General features: G+C 42.7%; 1 long non-coding RNA gene across 3 annotated transcripts in view; it reads left to right on the forward strand.

Annotated features, from left to right (window-relative positions):
* Positions 1-344: 344 nt before the first annotated feature.
* LOC107976696 (uncharacterized) overlaps positions 345-16,181 on the forward strand; it is a 188,303-nt gene continuing 172,466 nt past the window's right edge. For 2 of the 3 annotated variants that reach the window (XR_010148711.1, XR_010148709.1), the window contains exon 1: positions 345-588. This is a non-coding gene — a long non-coding RNA (uncharacterized LOC107976696). The remainder of the gene's footprint in view (positions 589-16,181) is intronic. The other variant, XR_010148710.1, reaches the window with a different exon arrangement.

Genomic DNA, 16,181 nt, shown 5'->3' on the forward strand with positions numbered 1-16,181 from the left:
GCAGCAGAGATGGTGGCAGAGACATGGACGTAGTTCTTGCCAAACTGTGTGTCACTAAGAGTCTCGTTAAGGAGAGAAGGCCTGCCGAATGGGAGGGCTTGGAGCTCTGCTGCAAGGGGGAAGAGACTGAGTCTGGGAGGGAGTAACAGTCCTGAAGCCTCGTGGTGACTCCAGGGCTTCCATGACCCATTGGCAAGCATGTGGGTTGAGTGGTGTTTCCCCAAAAGATATGTTCTAGTCCTAGCCCCTGGCACCTGATGATCTTACTTGGAAATAGGGTCTTTATGAGATCATACTGGATTACAGTGGTGCTATGGTCTGAATGTTTATGTCCCCCCAAATTCATATGTTGAAATCCTAACTCCCAAAGTGATAGTCATTGGAGTTGGGGCCTTCAGGAGGTGATTCGGTCATCAGAGTGAAGCCCCCAGGAATGAGATCAATGCCCTTATGAAAGAGGCACGAGGCCGGTCATTCACTCCTTCCACCAAGTGAGGTTACAGCGAAAAAATGGCTGTCCGTGCGGTGGGCCCTCGCCAGACTGGATCTCTCACCATCTTGATGTTGGACTTCCCAGCTCCCAGAACTGTGAGCAGTAAATTTCTGTTGTCTGTAAACAACACCCCGTTTACGGTGTTTTGTTATAGCAGCCTGAACTGACTGAGATGGGGGGGCTCTGATCTAGTGACTGGTGTCCTGAGAAGGGGGAAGAAGACCTTGTGGTGACGGAGGCAGAGGTTGAAGTGCCAAAGCTCTAGGCCGAGGAATGCCAAAGACTGCCAGCAACCACGGGGAGGTGGGAAGGGAAGGGAAAGATTCTTCCCTAGAAGCTTCAGATGGAACCTGGCCCTGCTGACACCTTGATTTCAGACTTTGGGTCTCCAGAACTGTGAGAAAATACATTTCTGTTGTTTGAAGCCAATCAGCCTGTGGGTTTTGATATGGCAGCCCCTGGAAACTAAGACAGCATGCAAAAGGCCATCGTGTCAGTGTCAGGCGGTGGGGGAAGGTGAGCAGAGTGGGACTCAGAGGTGCTGAGAGGTGAGGAGAGAGGGGTCTGCAGCTTGTTGACAGTGGTACCAGGTGTACCACCACAGAGACTGCTGGGGAAAGTGCTGATTTCTCATTTAGTGGGACTAGGGCAGAGCTTTTAGGTTGGCTGCAGGAACAAGCAGCACACAAGTATTCAGGTATAATCAGGTTTCTCAACCCCCAACCTTTTTCACTGTGAGACAGATTGTATTTTCCAAAGGTGCCCATGACAATAGCTCCTATCCCTCTTGCTCTTTAGAATTTTGCTACCCCTCATTATGCATTAAGGTCCAGTTCCCTTCTCCTTGGATCTAGGCAGGCTTATGATATCTTTCTAATAGAATATGTCAAAAATGATGCTGTATGATTTCAAGGTTAGGGAATGAAAAGCAATGCAGCTTATATCCTGTGCACTAGAAATGTAGACTTGTTCTGTAGCCCAATGCCATCATAAAGCAGTCCAATTGCCCTATAGCTGCCATGTTGCAAGGAAGCTCAAACTATCCCACTTGGAGAGACCACATGGAGAAGCTCCAAGAAGAAAGAGATGACAGGCCATTCACAGGCTACTCCTGGCCCCTCTCCTTTAACCCACAGTGTTCCAACTCCAGTCAGTAAACTACCGTGAGCCAAAACCACCTCACCAAGTTTTTCCTGAATTCCTGACATGCACAAACTGTGAGCAACAATAAAAAAATATATATATACATATATATGTATATATATATGTATATGTATTTAGAGACAGGTTCTAGCTCTGTCACCCAGGCTCACGTGCAGTGCTGTGATTATAGCTCCCTAAAACTTGAGCTCCCGGGCTCAAGCGATCCTCCTGCTTCAGCCTTTCAAGTAGCTGGGACTAGAGGCATGCACCACCATGCCTGGCTAATTTTTAAACATTTTTTGTAGGGATGGAGTCTCATTTTGCTGCCCAGGCTGGTCTTGAACTCCTGGCCTCAAGCAATCCTCTCGCTTCTCAAAGCGCTGTGTGTGAGCCACTGTGCCTGGCCAAATAATATATATTTCTGAAGGCAGTAAGTTTTAGGGTGCCTTATAGTGCAAAACGGTAGTAACTGGAATCCCTTCCAACTTTTGCCCAAGTCCCACTTCTCCCATGAGACCTTCTCTGATTCTGGAGGCCATGACTCCGTTCCTTGAAACTCTCCTTTCTCTTGAAGCCATTTAGCTATTCCAGTGCCGAGTATTTTCCTCTATTTATTTATTTATTTGTTATTTTTGAGATGGAGTCTCGCTCTGTCCCCAGGCTGGAGTGCACTGGCATGATGTCAGCTCACTGCAACCTCCACCTCCTGGGTTCAAGCGATTCTCCTGCATCAGCCTCCTGAATAGCTGGGACTACAGGCATGCGCCACCATGCTCAGCTAATTTTTTTTTGTAATTTTAGTAAAGACAGGGTTTCACCATGTTGGCCAGGATGGTCTCGATTTCTTGACCTCGTGATCCATCCACCTCGGCCTCCCAAAGTGCTGGGATTATAGGTGTGAGCCACCGCACCTGGCTTTTCCTCCATTTAGAGCTCGGTCTTGCTGGTGCCAGTCTCTATTTTCTGCAGTTCCTCTGGGACACCTCACACATCCCATGCCTTCATAATACAGAATTCATGGTGTTCTTCCTCCCTCTGCTTCTAACCCTGCCAAACCACGCCCATCCCAGCTCTGTCTGCAATAAGAGGACCTCCAGGGATTAGATCTCCTTAAGAGCAGGGTTGATGATCTAGTGATGGTAATGGGGTTTTCATTACAACAAGAAAACATTCTTCTAGTTAATCATGAACTGTTAAATGAAAAGCCTGTCTGTCTCACCCTTGGGGGCTGTGTCTTACTCTCTTTTGCATCCCTACATGAGTTCAGTGATTGGCCGAAAAAAAGGCCAAGAATGGATGGATGAATGATGGGTAAATAAATGAATGGAGAGAAATACTTGGAAAATATGCAGTGGAATTTGCAAAATTGCCACACATGTGCTATGTCTTCCCAATTCTGTGCGTGTGGAAGTCATGGCGAACAGACCCCAGCACTCCCGAGGGCCAGGGAGACTGCCTCACGCTCTGTTTAAGCACAGAACTACAAATAGAAACTAGGAATCAATCCTATTTTGTACTGGAGAGGACTAAAAGCATAAAGACTCTTTTTTGCTACTTCAATTTATTAAAAATGTTGTTAAAATAGAAGTTAAAATTCTGCATACAATTGCTTTTTGGATCTCCTTCTACAGTTTTGAGCAAAGTTCATTAAACCCATCTATTTACATGTTCCTGGACTTTTCACATGCATAGATTTCACATTAAGGAAAAATATTGTGATGCTTTATGGCCTTTGCAGTTGACTGGAGTGTGGTGAAGTATTTAAGTAAGGAGTTCATCTCAAAAAGGGAACAAATAATAAAGCAAGGTGTGGGATTCTAGAGTTGATAGAGTCAATAATGTTGGCAATGTTTACAACCAATCCCTTACCAGGATGACAGGACCAATGGAGAAAAGGAAATTACCCACCCACCCACATAATTGCACCAGCTGTTAGAATCAGTTAATAGACCATAAAAAAATCAATCCAAGAGAAGCATAAAGAAATACCTACGAGAGTAGATGTTTGTTATTACTGGTTTTCATGTGCAGCCCCATGTGAGCACTTTACTCATTGAAAACAGGGTGGCATTTCTGATAATTATCCTGTCACTCTCTGCTTTTGTGCCTTCCTTTTATTGGGAATGATTTTTTTGTTTTCTGTTCTTTTCATGTTTTGATTGTTGTATTACTGGCCTGGGTTCTGTGGAACGAATGGGGATATTATGTGGTGAAAAGTATTCTTTGTTGTGCACGGACTGGGGAACCAGGGAGGGTCTTAAATTCTGTATATAAATTATCCCATTTAATCCCAACTACCCTTCTCCCCTCCTCCCCATGAGGAAGTTACCATTATTAGCTCCATTCTACAGAGGAGGAAACTGATGCCCAGAGAAGGGAAGCCTCTTGCCACAGAACTAAAGAGGGCTTTCAAATCCAGGCCTGCCTGTCTGGGCCAAAGGTACTGCTGTGTCTATTGAACGAGTCCACAATTCCTTATTCGAAAGGTTTAAAGCCAGATGTTTCTGAAATTCAGTAGGGTATAGGAGGAGGATATGACACATATTCCATAGAGTACTTAATACTCCCGGTGGGGTCTGGAGTAGCACCCTGTAATCCAATCCATTAATATTTTAGCAGTGAAACATATCGACATTCAAACTAATGTGATACACAAAAAGTACAAAATATCTCATTTTTTAGTTGCCCAATGATTTTGTGCCTATCTTATATTTTTGTTTCTTTGGAATTTCAGAGCTTCTGGCTCTCATCCATTCAGATAAGGAGTTGAGCCTGTATTATCCTGGCTCCAAGGAGTGAGTTGGCACACATATCTCCTCTTTCTCAGGGAACTCTGAAATGGAGCAAGCTAGAGCTAAAACAAAACAAAATGAAGCAAAAACCTGATGCTGTTTGTCACTAGCCAGACTTATAACTACTTGACATTTGAAAAATGAAAATGGCTTTAAGGGCAAATTGGGAGCAGAACTGTAACAGTCCTTCACAAACTACCAAGTCCAGAGAAGCAAGAAGACGAGGGATCTGTCTGTGGTCTTTGTGAACAGATCTCATTGAGGCCCCCTTGAGCTGTAATTCTAAACTGCCATCCACACAGAGGAGCCATTTGGATGGCCCATGGGACTGAGACCCTGCTGCTCTTCCAGCCCTCCCTTTTCAGATCTGTCCTCTGAGGATTGATAGAGGATCAGAGTGCCACTGGTATGTGTCCCAAGTAATTGGATTGACCCTTAGAAGAAAAGGTTGGTTCAGATAAAATGAAAATTATAAGTGAAGGGTGAGATTCACATTCTGGAAGATCTGTAGTTTACTTGGAGGATGGGTTTTCAACCTTGTTCTATTATTCCATGCTTCTCTATTATACAAGATAAATGGATGGTTTCTGCCCATCCACAGCTCCCCAGGAGCTCCATATCTCTTGGTGGTGCCATTTGACCACCCTCCCTGCTACCCTGTAGTCACAACTGATTGGGCCAAGCTGGGCCATTCTCACTTTTCTCTCTTGAAATCTAATGTTAAGACATGGAAACTGAGTACATCAGGTGGTTACGAGCTCTGGGTTTGTAAGTCACAGCCCTAGGTCCATACCTTTGTATTCCCTTCACCCTGTAGTGCTATAAAGGAAGAGAAACCAGGAAGGTGATACTCATGGAAGAGATTTGAAGATACACACACACACACACACACACACACAGAGAGAGAGAGAGAGAGAGAAAGATCAGATTGAGCTTGGTAAATCTCCTGGGTCAGGGTACCCCAAGATTGTCCAAACAACCCAGAGGCTAGGGATTGGTGGGATCCAGAGGTTGGTAGCTCCTGTGAACTTCCTGTCATAACCCTTGGATATCCCTGACTGGAGAAGCTGCTGAGAACTCATCTGTGAAGTTGTTGCCTCAGACCCCATGTTGTCCAGTAATCCTTCCTTCCAGGCCACTGTCTTTCCCCCTGGACAAAACTCAGTGTGGAGTTGGGCTCTTTAACTTTCTCACATTTTAACTTGAGGAGTTGGACCAGATCAATATTCCCTGAAGTATGATATGTGTACTCCTGCTAGTATTATACTGATGTTTCAATTATACAAGATAATTTCAGGAACTATGTGAATAAATATTTCTTTTATTGTGTATTTATTTTCATGTATATTAGACAAAGCTATACTTTATACATTATATACATTTATATTTATACTATATATTATTGTTACATATATATTGTACATTATATTTTAGTCAGGGTAGATTAGGCCTTGCTGTATAACAAGTATACCACCATGCAGTAAAGGATCAACTAAGCAAGTATGAGTGGTCCAAACCCTGCCCCTTCCAAAGAAGGCTTTGGCACTTACCTGGCTCCTGGGAAATAATCTCTTAAGTCCCTGGAACATTTTGCCTGTTAAGAATGTGTCTGTTTGCCAGACACTTTGGGCCCCATCAGAGAGTTTATGCTAACAATGTGATTTATGGTGGAGATCTTGAGCAGCACAGTATCAGCTTGACCTCTGGAGGGGATGGAGAAAAGGTTAGCCACCTGGGTGATCTGCCATGTCTATGTTGTTAAACCCCCAATAAAAACTCTGGATGTTGAGACTCTGGTGAGACTATCTGGTTGACAATACTTAACACGTGTTGTCACACATCATTGGTAGGAGAACTAAGTACTGTCTACATGACTCAACTGGGAAAGGGCTACTGGAAACTTAATGCCTAGACTCTCCTGGCCTCTGACCAATGGAAAGACCCCATGTGCTTTTTCCATTGCTGATTTTAATCTTTGTCCTCTCACTGTAGTAAACTGTGAGCATAACAGCTTTTTAAAGTTCAGTGAGTCCTTTTACTGAATCATTCCACCAAAGTGTGGTCTTGAGGACCAAACACAGCTACAAAATCTTAATGGCATAACACAATAAAAGTTTACTTGCTGTTCATGTGAAGTCTGGTGCAGGACTGGATGCCCTATTGTCATCCATTCTCTAAGCAGTTAAGAGAACCCAGCTCTGCTATCTCAGAGTCCACTGTTTCTATTCACATAGATGCCAGAATGAGATCAAGGAAGAACATGCAGGATGTTTTAGGGGCCAGGCTTGTAAGTTTAAGTATCACTTCCATTAAGAGTCTATTGGCCAGAATCCAGTTATATGGGGCCAACCTAATGCAAGGATGGTTGAGGAAGAGGGTCTTCTTGTGTCACCAAGAAGAGGAAATAAAAGATGGTAAGCATCTAACTAGTCTTTATCACATACCTCAAATCTTTGATTTCATGGATATCAGTGCTTAAGGCAAAGTCAAATTTATGTAAGTATAAAAAAGTGTGTTGGTCTAAAGAAAGATAGTAAAAGAAAAAGTAAATACGAATGCATATGGTGCATAACATGACAAAAATCCCAAAGTAGTAGGTGAGTAAGTGAAGGCTGGAAACCACTGGTCCATATATGATGGTTGTCAGGACATTTCAGCCACCACATTCTTTTATGATGATGGCACCAGCTAATGGGTGTCTCAGCCTACCAGGTTGCTGGGTTGGCTGGTTTATGATTTTAAGAGTTTGTAATTTAAGTCAATCTGTATTTTGAAAAATTAATATCCAGAAAACTTTTTTTAACATGCTATGTCAAACAAAAATTGAATAAACATTTAATTTTCATTCAAAATTTACTTCTTGGGAGTGAGTACAAGAAAACCTCTTTTTCAACCCTTAAGTATATTATTTTTCTCCTTTTAAAGAAAGATCCATCTTGGTCTAGTATAGAATATTCTGCTCAAAACTTTTGGCTTACTCCTGGTATATGATTTAAGTGGCTTAGTGAACATTTTCTTGTCAAAAATATAGCAAGATGTTTGAAAGCCCAGGAATAACTTTTGACAGCTGCCAAATCTTCTGAATGCAGTGAATTTGTCAGAAGCATCTTTCCAGGTAAACTTTTGTTCACCCTGTGAAGCTCAAACAGAACAAAGACAAATGATACAACAAACACAACTATGTTGGCAGAACTCTGTATTAGAAAATTAGCATTCTGCACTACCAGCCATTACCTTTCCTGGTAATAACTTTTCACCAGATAGAAAAATAATTTAAATACATTCAGGATTTTAGAGGTTCTATTATAAGAGTCTCATCATGGATAGTTCTAAAACTTTGGAATCTGAGGACTTTAAGTGCCACTTGTTCATCCCTGTGCCTTTGTCAGGGCTGTCTGGAAATCACCCAAGAGTTCTAAGAGCTGATGGACCAGTTGTGAGCTCCTTTTCTCAGCAGCATCTTTCAGTTGGTGTTTTAGTGCTATATATGTCACATCTGAGGAAGTTGATGAGTAATTTTTACCTAATGTAGTAAAGCCTTACATTTGAGTTTTGATTTAGTCTACTATTTTGAAATAAAATGGTAGCCTTTAAGTTGTCCAAATAATTTCTTATAATATTGAATAACTTTTAGTGAAACTTGGTAGAGAGTGAATATGAGGAAATTTGATTGCTTTGAGAGGAGTTCTTAGTTCACATGATACTACTTTACTTTTAAAAGTCTAAAAAAAAAAAAAAAAAAGGCTGGTCATTGGTAAATACCTGTAATCCTATATATCTCATGCCTTTAATCCCAGCACTTTGGGAGGTGAAGACAGGTGGATCACTTGAGGTCAGGAGTTTGAGACCAGCCTGGGAAACATGGTGAAACCCCATCTCTACTAAAAAAAAAAAATAAAAAACTTAGCCATGTGTGGTGGCACATGCCTGCAGTTCCAGCTGCTCAGGAGGCTGAGGCACGAGAATTGTTTAAACCCAGGAGGTGGAGGCCACAGTGAGCTGAGATCATGCCATTGTACTCTAGCCTGGGCGACAGAGAGAGACTCCGTCTCAAAAAAAAAAAAAAAAGTATAAAATAAAGACTCTAAAAACTTACGTTAACTATAGGTGGTATGTGAGGGTAGCAGTGAGATGCCCACAAATAACCTAGAAATGAGGTAGATTAATTAAATATAAATAAATTAGACTAATTACATAAAATTAGGAGGAGTTGGCCCATGGGAGTCTATAGATAAGGTTGCTGAATTAGGTAGAAATAAATTAGTCTACTTTAAATGGAAAGTGTCAGCACATGGGAACAACTCTGACTTGTCATTTAATCAGTGATATAGTGCCATCAAGAACACATTTATTACAGCACAAAAACTGGGGTTAAGAGGCACAAACTCTGCCATTATGTGAACATCACTGGGATAAAAACCTACCTGGGGGACATAGGGTAATCATAGACAGGTGCTCTCTCATAAACAGTTCTCACTTTGACTCACACAAAATATTCCTCAGTACTATCTACTGACATTATATGCTGTGCCTGTAACTTCCTAATTACTTATCTGGCTACCTGGGATACTGGAAATAACCCATTCCAGCTACATGATGCTGAAATGAAGTTTATTGTAGGATTGTTCATAGCTTACATAATCTCTGGGAGAGTCAGAAGGGTATGCTTAGGTGGTCTGCAGCCTGTAGCAGACCTCATGATGGGATGGCTCCAGGGACAATCCCATGAATGTCCCCCTTGGTCAAAGGTATACTAGTAGAGGTCACCACTGATGCTTGTATCAGTCCATCTGCATTACTATAAAGAAATACCTGAGACCAGGTAATTTATAAAGAAAAGAGGTTTATTTTGGCTCATGGTTCTGCACATCGTGCAGAAAGTGTGATGTTGGTATCTGCTTCTGATGAGGGCCTCAGGAAGCTTACAATCATGATAGAAGGTGTAGGGCAGCCAGCATGTCACATGGTGACAGAGGAAATAAGAGAGAGGGGCAGGTGCCAGACTGTTTTAAACAACCAGATCTTGCGCAAATTCATAGAATGAGAAGTTATCATGAAGACAGCACCAAATGATTCATGAGAGAGCTGCTCCTATGGCCCAAACACCTCCCACTAGGCCTCACCTCTAACATTGGAGATCACATTTCAATATGAGATTTGGAGGGGACACACATCCAAACTATATCAATGTTGGAAAGTACATACCCAATCATTGGCCACTGCTGCTTTAAAATTGCCTTCAGTGCCATCCTCTTAAAAAAATCAGATTCTGCACAGTGCTAGGCCAAAATCTCATGTGGATGTATCTCATTGGAAAAATCCAGGTCACATGGCTTTACCTTAGCTTTCAGGGAGTCTGAGAAAGCATCCTCTTCGACTCTACCTTGGGAGAAGCCACTCATGAAGGGCAAAGTCTGCAAATACAGAGAGGGCAACAAAGGTCCACTGCAGAGAAAGAGCCAGACAGGGGAATTAGTCCTCTAGTTATGGGAATGCCATGTTTCCCACTGTAAATGGATACACTAACCATTTTGTATGTGTTTGACTTCCTCTGGGAATAGTGAGAAATTGCAGTTTCTAGACTTGCAAGGCTGTGGAAAGAACTTGAGCTGTGATAAACTCATCAACCTAGTGTTATCCTGAGTAAGCCCTCCACTGCTAGCCAACCAGCCAGCTTTCCCCTCGGGACACCTTGTTTGTTCCATATTGCAATAAAAATGTCTTAGACCTCCTATAAATCAATCCCAAGGCCAAATGGCCTGAAATGCAAAAAGAGAGCTATAGGGATAGCTTCATCAATAGAGGCTTTTTTGATAAACATGAATCTCTACTTCTTGTGTGCTGAGGTTGGAAGTTGGAGCCATAGCAGCTGGGTTGATGAATGAGCGAATGTGCTGGGGTGTGTATGGGTGAGAGCTGTCTGCCTTGGGTGGGGGGTAATGTCTATAGAGAATTTAAAAACCATAAAACCAACTAAAAGTCAGTTTTCTTTCTATTATCACTGTGTGTGGGCAATTCTACACCAGGTTGGTGATCAAAGATTTGTACCTAAACAAACTTCTGGTTGGTCTGTATTTTTAAAAATTATTAGAATTACTGTTGAAACTTAGTAATGTATATATCAGCTTCAGATTAGCGTATTTAAATTTTTTATTCTGTAATAAAGATAGTATTCTACATGAACATTAATTTGGAGCCTTCTTTGTCCCATGGTGGACCTCCAATGTGCATGGACTCAGCTACACATTTTATTTGAGAAGAAATGAAGAATGCCCCAGAGTTGTTCAAGGTCGCTTTGGGATCACAACATGTCTCCAATCCCTGTGACACTGCATATTTCCGTGTTTAAACCGTAGCTAGATTTGAAGTAAACAATGACATTCCAGTGACTATAAAGACAAAAACCCAGAATGTGAGTTATTTTAATTCTGTCCTCCTATGTGACTACTTAGAGTTGTTATTTGTTTCTGAAGCTTCAAAGAGTAAATCCAAAGCATAACATTTTTGTTTGGTAAGTGCAAATATTAGTTCATAAATGAAATAGGTTACTACATTTAATTTTTTTTATTTTTTATTTTTTTGAGACACAGTTTCGCTCTTTTTGCCCAGGCTAGAGTGCAGTGGTGCAGTCTTGGCTCACTGCAACCTCTGCTCCCAGGTTCAAGCGATTCTCCTGCTTCAGCCTCCCAAGTAGCTGGGATTACAGGCACCCGCCATGACACCCGGCTAATTTTTGTATTTTTAGTAAAGGCGGGGTTTCACCATGTTGTCCAGGCTGGTCTGGAACTCATGACCTTAGGTTATCTGCCCTCCTCGACCTCCCAAAGTGCTAGGATTACAGGCCTGAGCCACCACGCCCGGCCAGGTTACTACATTTTAAATAATATATTTAAAATAGAAATTTCTTCTTTTTAAATTAATTGTTTTGCTTTTTATTTTATTTTATTTTTTAAATTTCAACTTCTATTTTAGATATGGGAGGTACATGTACAGATGTGTAACATGGGAATATTGCGTGATGCTGAGGTTTGGAGTATGGATCTTGTCACCTTCTTTATTATTTTTTTTTGAAAGAGTCTCTGTTGCCCAGGCTGGAATGCAGTGATGCAATCTTGGCTCACTGTAACCTCTACCTCCTTGGCTTAAGTCATCCTCTTGCCTCAGCTTCCCATGTAGCTGGGCCTACAGGCATGCACCACCATGCCCAGCTAATTTTTGTATTTTTAGTAGAGACGGGGTTTCACCATGATGGCCAGGCTAGTCTTGAACTCCTTGCCTTAAGTGATCCACCTGCCTTGGCCTCCCAAAGTGCTGGGATTACATGCATGAGCCACTGTGCCTGGTGATTATTTTAAAACTAAAAAACAAACATCAAAAATAATGATTATCATAGAACATTATTATAATTGAAAGTAATTTTGTTCTATGGAGAAGGAGGTGTTAGAAAATGATCTGCTCCAAGTTTCAAATATACTAGGTCCTCTATAAGGGGTTTCTCAAGGTCCCTGAGGACTTGGAATAATACTGCTGATAGTTAACCCTATTCTCGCCATGGCAAAGTGAGTAACATGAGTTCGACATTGGCCCTGTGGCATTCTTTCTAGCATTTTTTTGACAAATATTGTGCCTAAAACAAATGAAAAATACGAATAACAGCAAATCATTGCTTCCATGTTATGGCAAAGAACTGAACATAAAATTAATAATAGTAATGCTAACAAAGTATTGGATGGAAGAAATTACTCTTTATTTGGACCTTGGTCTGTCACCATCACCTCTAGGTTCCCATTTGAATTAATAGTTCCCCCCAGAAGGGAGCCAAATCTGTGGTAGGGGCTGGATCACAACATCCCACTGTCCCATCCTCCTGTAGGGTAGATCCTGGTGTCCTATTTAGCAGATGAAGAAACCCAGGAGTGGAGAGATTAAACCATTTGTCTGATGTCACACAATTAGTTAAGTGAAAGGAGCTGGGATTTCCGGTTTCAAAGCCAGGTTTTCCCTTCTCTGTTGTGCAACCCCTGAAGTGCAGAAATTGATCACCTCAAAATGTCCAAAGAACACTTACAGTGCTCTGAGGTCTTAGTCTCATGGCTAGTCGTCTTCACCCCCATACTTTGTTGCTGTCAGAACGAAAGCATGCTTTCAGTGGCAGCCATGGGCTGTGGTGAAGTAGAAGAATAAGGGCTGCTGATATCGTGAGCACCTTCCCTTGCCCAGGCCCCACGCCGCGGCTGTCTCTGCACCTCCTCTTTGGGCCTTCACTGTGTTAGCTTCGAAAAGGAGGAAACTGAGGCTCAATGAGGAGAATCATCACCTCTAAGCCTGGAATCCAGGTTGTCTAATTGCAGAGCAGATGCTCCTACCTGCTGCCTTTCTAAGATCCTCCAGCGTGTCTTGCTGCTACGTGTCTCTGTTCCTAGCCTTGATGGAAAAGTTTAGATTTTCTCTGCTTTTAGGTTTCAGTTTTAGGACTTCTATACCATTTATTGCTCTAAGGACCCGGCAGCTGTCACAGTCTCAACTTCTGCTGAGTTTTGGGGTGTTCCAGTTACTTGCAAAATCAAAAACCCAGGCTTGGTGAAAAGAGGAAGGGGAAAGGTGAGGGGTGGAATGAAGGAAAAGAGGAAATCCTAGTGGGGTCTCCCCCCCTCCCTCCTTTCCAAATCTGATGTAAGCATGGCTGGGCTTCTGCTAGCTGCCATTGAAATAATTTGCTTTTTTGTTGTTGTTGTTTTGCTTTGTTTTTGAGATGGAGTCTCGCTCTGTCAGCTGGGCTAGAGTACAGTGGTGCGATCTTAGCTCAGTGCAACCTCTGCCTCCCAGGTTCAAGTGATTCTCTTGCCTCAGCCTCCTGAGTAGCTGGGATTACAGGCATGCGCCACCACGCCCAGTTAATTTTTGTAGTTTTAGTAGAGAGGGTTTCACCATGTTGGTCAGGCTGGTCTTGAACTCCTAACCTCAAGTGATCTGCCTGCTTTGGCCTCCCAAAGTGCTGGGATTACAGGTGTGAGCCACTGTACCCGGCCAATAATTTGCTTTTTACATTTCCACCTATTTATTTAATTTTTTGGATAGGCAGCATGTTCACATGGTTCAAATATCAAAATGTGTAACAGATACCCAAGGAAGAATCTTGGTTCCAACCTTGCCCCCTCCCACCCCAAATTGCCTTGTACCTCACCCAGGGGCAATCACTGTTGCAGTTACTTGTGTTTACTTCCAGTTTGGTTGCATGGGTATCCATGAAAATATAAGCAAATACTATGTATGTTTATGCCCACCTCTTTTACAAAATGTGGTAGCACTTTCTACATGCTATCTTGCAATGTTAATTTAATTAGCTTTTCCGCGGGGGATGAGAGGGAGAGGAGATGAAGAATGTATGACAGCTATCCAGGGAATTTGCATAATTGCTCAGTGAATTAGCAGAATGGAGAATTTGGGGAATGTTCACTAGTTCAGACTAGTAAGAATGTATTGGACTTCTTTCTTCTTCATTTCTTTTATTTCCCTTTTTTCTCTTTCTTTCTCTTTCCCTTGCTTTCTTCCTCTCTCCCTTTCTTTCTTTCTTTATGTTGAAGTGGGTTACTTCTCCAGGTATTTGCTACTATCTTGACCTGCCTGAACATCGTCGACCTTGATCTTTGTGGCTGAGACACACAGCTCCCTACTGAGCAAGCCCCCTAAGTTGGTCTTACTGCACAGCCTTCCTTACGCCAAACAGAGATGGGTTTCCACTGGCAGATCGTCTCTAGCCAAAATGCGCAGATATGTTTCTCTCGGCTTTAGTGAGAGACTCAAAGTTTGTCTCTTGGAATTCATCTGCCTATCGAGTGTAATTGTGCTTGGGTAAATACTCAGCAAATAATCAAATGATTTCTGCTTCACTACTCCTGGGAATGCAAACCTTTGTGGTGCCAGTTCAGAAGAGTCCTTTGAACTGCTCTTGCCAAAACATCATGTGGGGATTCTTCTGCCAGGGCCAGCATTGTCAAATGCTGCCAATTCTTGCTCAATATTTTAACAAACATGTTGACTGGAAATCAACTGGTTAGTTGGAAGAGCTAAATCAATGTAGGAATATGGTCAATGTTGTAAAGCGAGGAATGGGATGGGAATGCTCTTCCTCATCCCTTAAACAGAGACAATTCCCTTCTCTCTGCCCTGCAGACTGGTTTAATCTAATCACCAAACGTGCCAGATGCCTGACCCTGGGGAGGCATTGGAGATAAATCTGCACTTAGTCTCTCCAGCAATTTAAAAATACTTTTGCAATAATCTGAACGAATTCCTTGAGGGAGATAACTTTTACATAGTGGATCTTTATTTTTCCTCTTATGGCCAGAGTCTCTCGTAGGCCCTGAAAAGCATCATTAACCTTTTAGGCACAGTGAAATCCATTAAGCCTTAAAGTAAGGTGTTGGATACCAGTGTTTCTTCCCTACCTGGAGCCGCTCTTATGTCCTGGGTGATTTCCAGCTGCAGGTGGTTATGAACGGAAAGGTTCAGGGGCCTTTGGCTTTCAATGTATTATTCAGGAATTTTTCCTTTTCCCACAAACATATATTTTGAGAAATAACTTGATGTAGTGGGCTTCCACAGGATGTGGTCTCCCTCACTCTGGACCTGCAGGGAGCTGGGGGAGACTGTAGTTAGTAGCGCAGTTGGTGACGGTAAGACAAATGGTTAACGTCTTGGATTTCCTCTGCAGCCCCTACGAAAGATGTGTGGGTCAGCCCTGTAATTCACCCAGGGGTGATCTGTCACGGCGTTAGATGGGTTTCAGGCTACACTGTTTAGACAAAGAAAAAGAAGCAGATCCTGTCCTGGATAAAGGCGGATGTGAATGATCATATCTATGGTGGGTTCTGTGTCCCTGTGTGCACATGAGGACTCTCAGGTTGTTAGGCCTCCTTCCATTCATTCCGGAGTATGTGAGGCTGCTTTAGTTTTGCCCCAGAGAGAGGGAGAAAGGGGCTTCTCTGGTGAGGTCAGGCATTAGGTCTGGGGTGGGGGTAGAGAAGTTGTGTCTTCCTCTTTTCCTGAGGAGAGAATCTTATTTTTAGAATCCCTAGGGTTTGCTCAGCATTTTATTCTCTTTCTCCTACTCCCTACCTTGAGGTCAGATGGGCCCCCATGGAGCAGAGGACCTGTGGGCCCAGGGGCGCTATTTTCTCAAGGCAAGTAAGTTACTTTCTTCTGGGGCTGTTCATTTTTCCATTTCCTGGAGTTCTTTCTTTTTTTTCTTTTTCTTTTTTTTTTGAGACAGAGTCTCACTCTGTTGCCAGGCTGGAGTGCAGTGGTGTGATCTCAGCTCACTGCATCCTCTGCCTCCCTGGTTCAAGCGATTCTCCTGCCTCAGCCTGCAGAGTAGCTGGCATTACAGGCGTGTACCACCACACTCAGCTAATTTTTGTATCTTTAGTAGAGACGGGGTTTCACCATGTTGGCCAGGATGGTCTCGATCTCCTGATCTCGTGATCCGCCTGCCTCAGCCTCCCAAAATGTTAGGATTACAGGTGTGAGCCACTGTGCCAGGCCCACTTCCTGGAATTCTTTCCACCATCACTGCCTCCTTTCTGTCCTCCATGGTTTCTGGTGTCTTTGTGTCCTCAGACCATGCAGGGCCCCCATTTTTCTGACTATTTAAGGTTAGATGCAGACCAGTCCTCAATCCAGTCCTCACTTCTTCACCCTTCTTCACGACTTCTGGTGCTTTCCTGGATTTAGTTGCTTAAATCCATGCTGTG

This window comes from Pan troglodytes, chromosome 11 (assembly GCF_028858775.2).
Source record: "Pan troglodytes isolate AG18354 chromosome 11, NHGRI_mPanTro3-v2.0_pri, whole genome shotgun sequence".
Classification (NCBI taxonomy): domain Eukaryota; kingdom Metazoa; phylum Chordata; class Mammalia; order Primates; family Hominidae; genus Pan; species Pan troglodytes.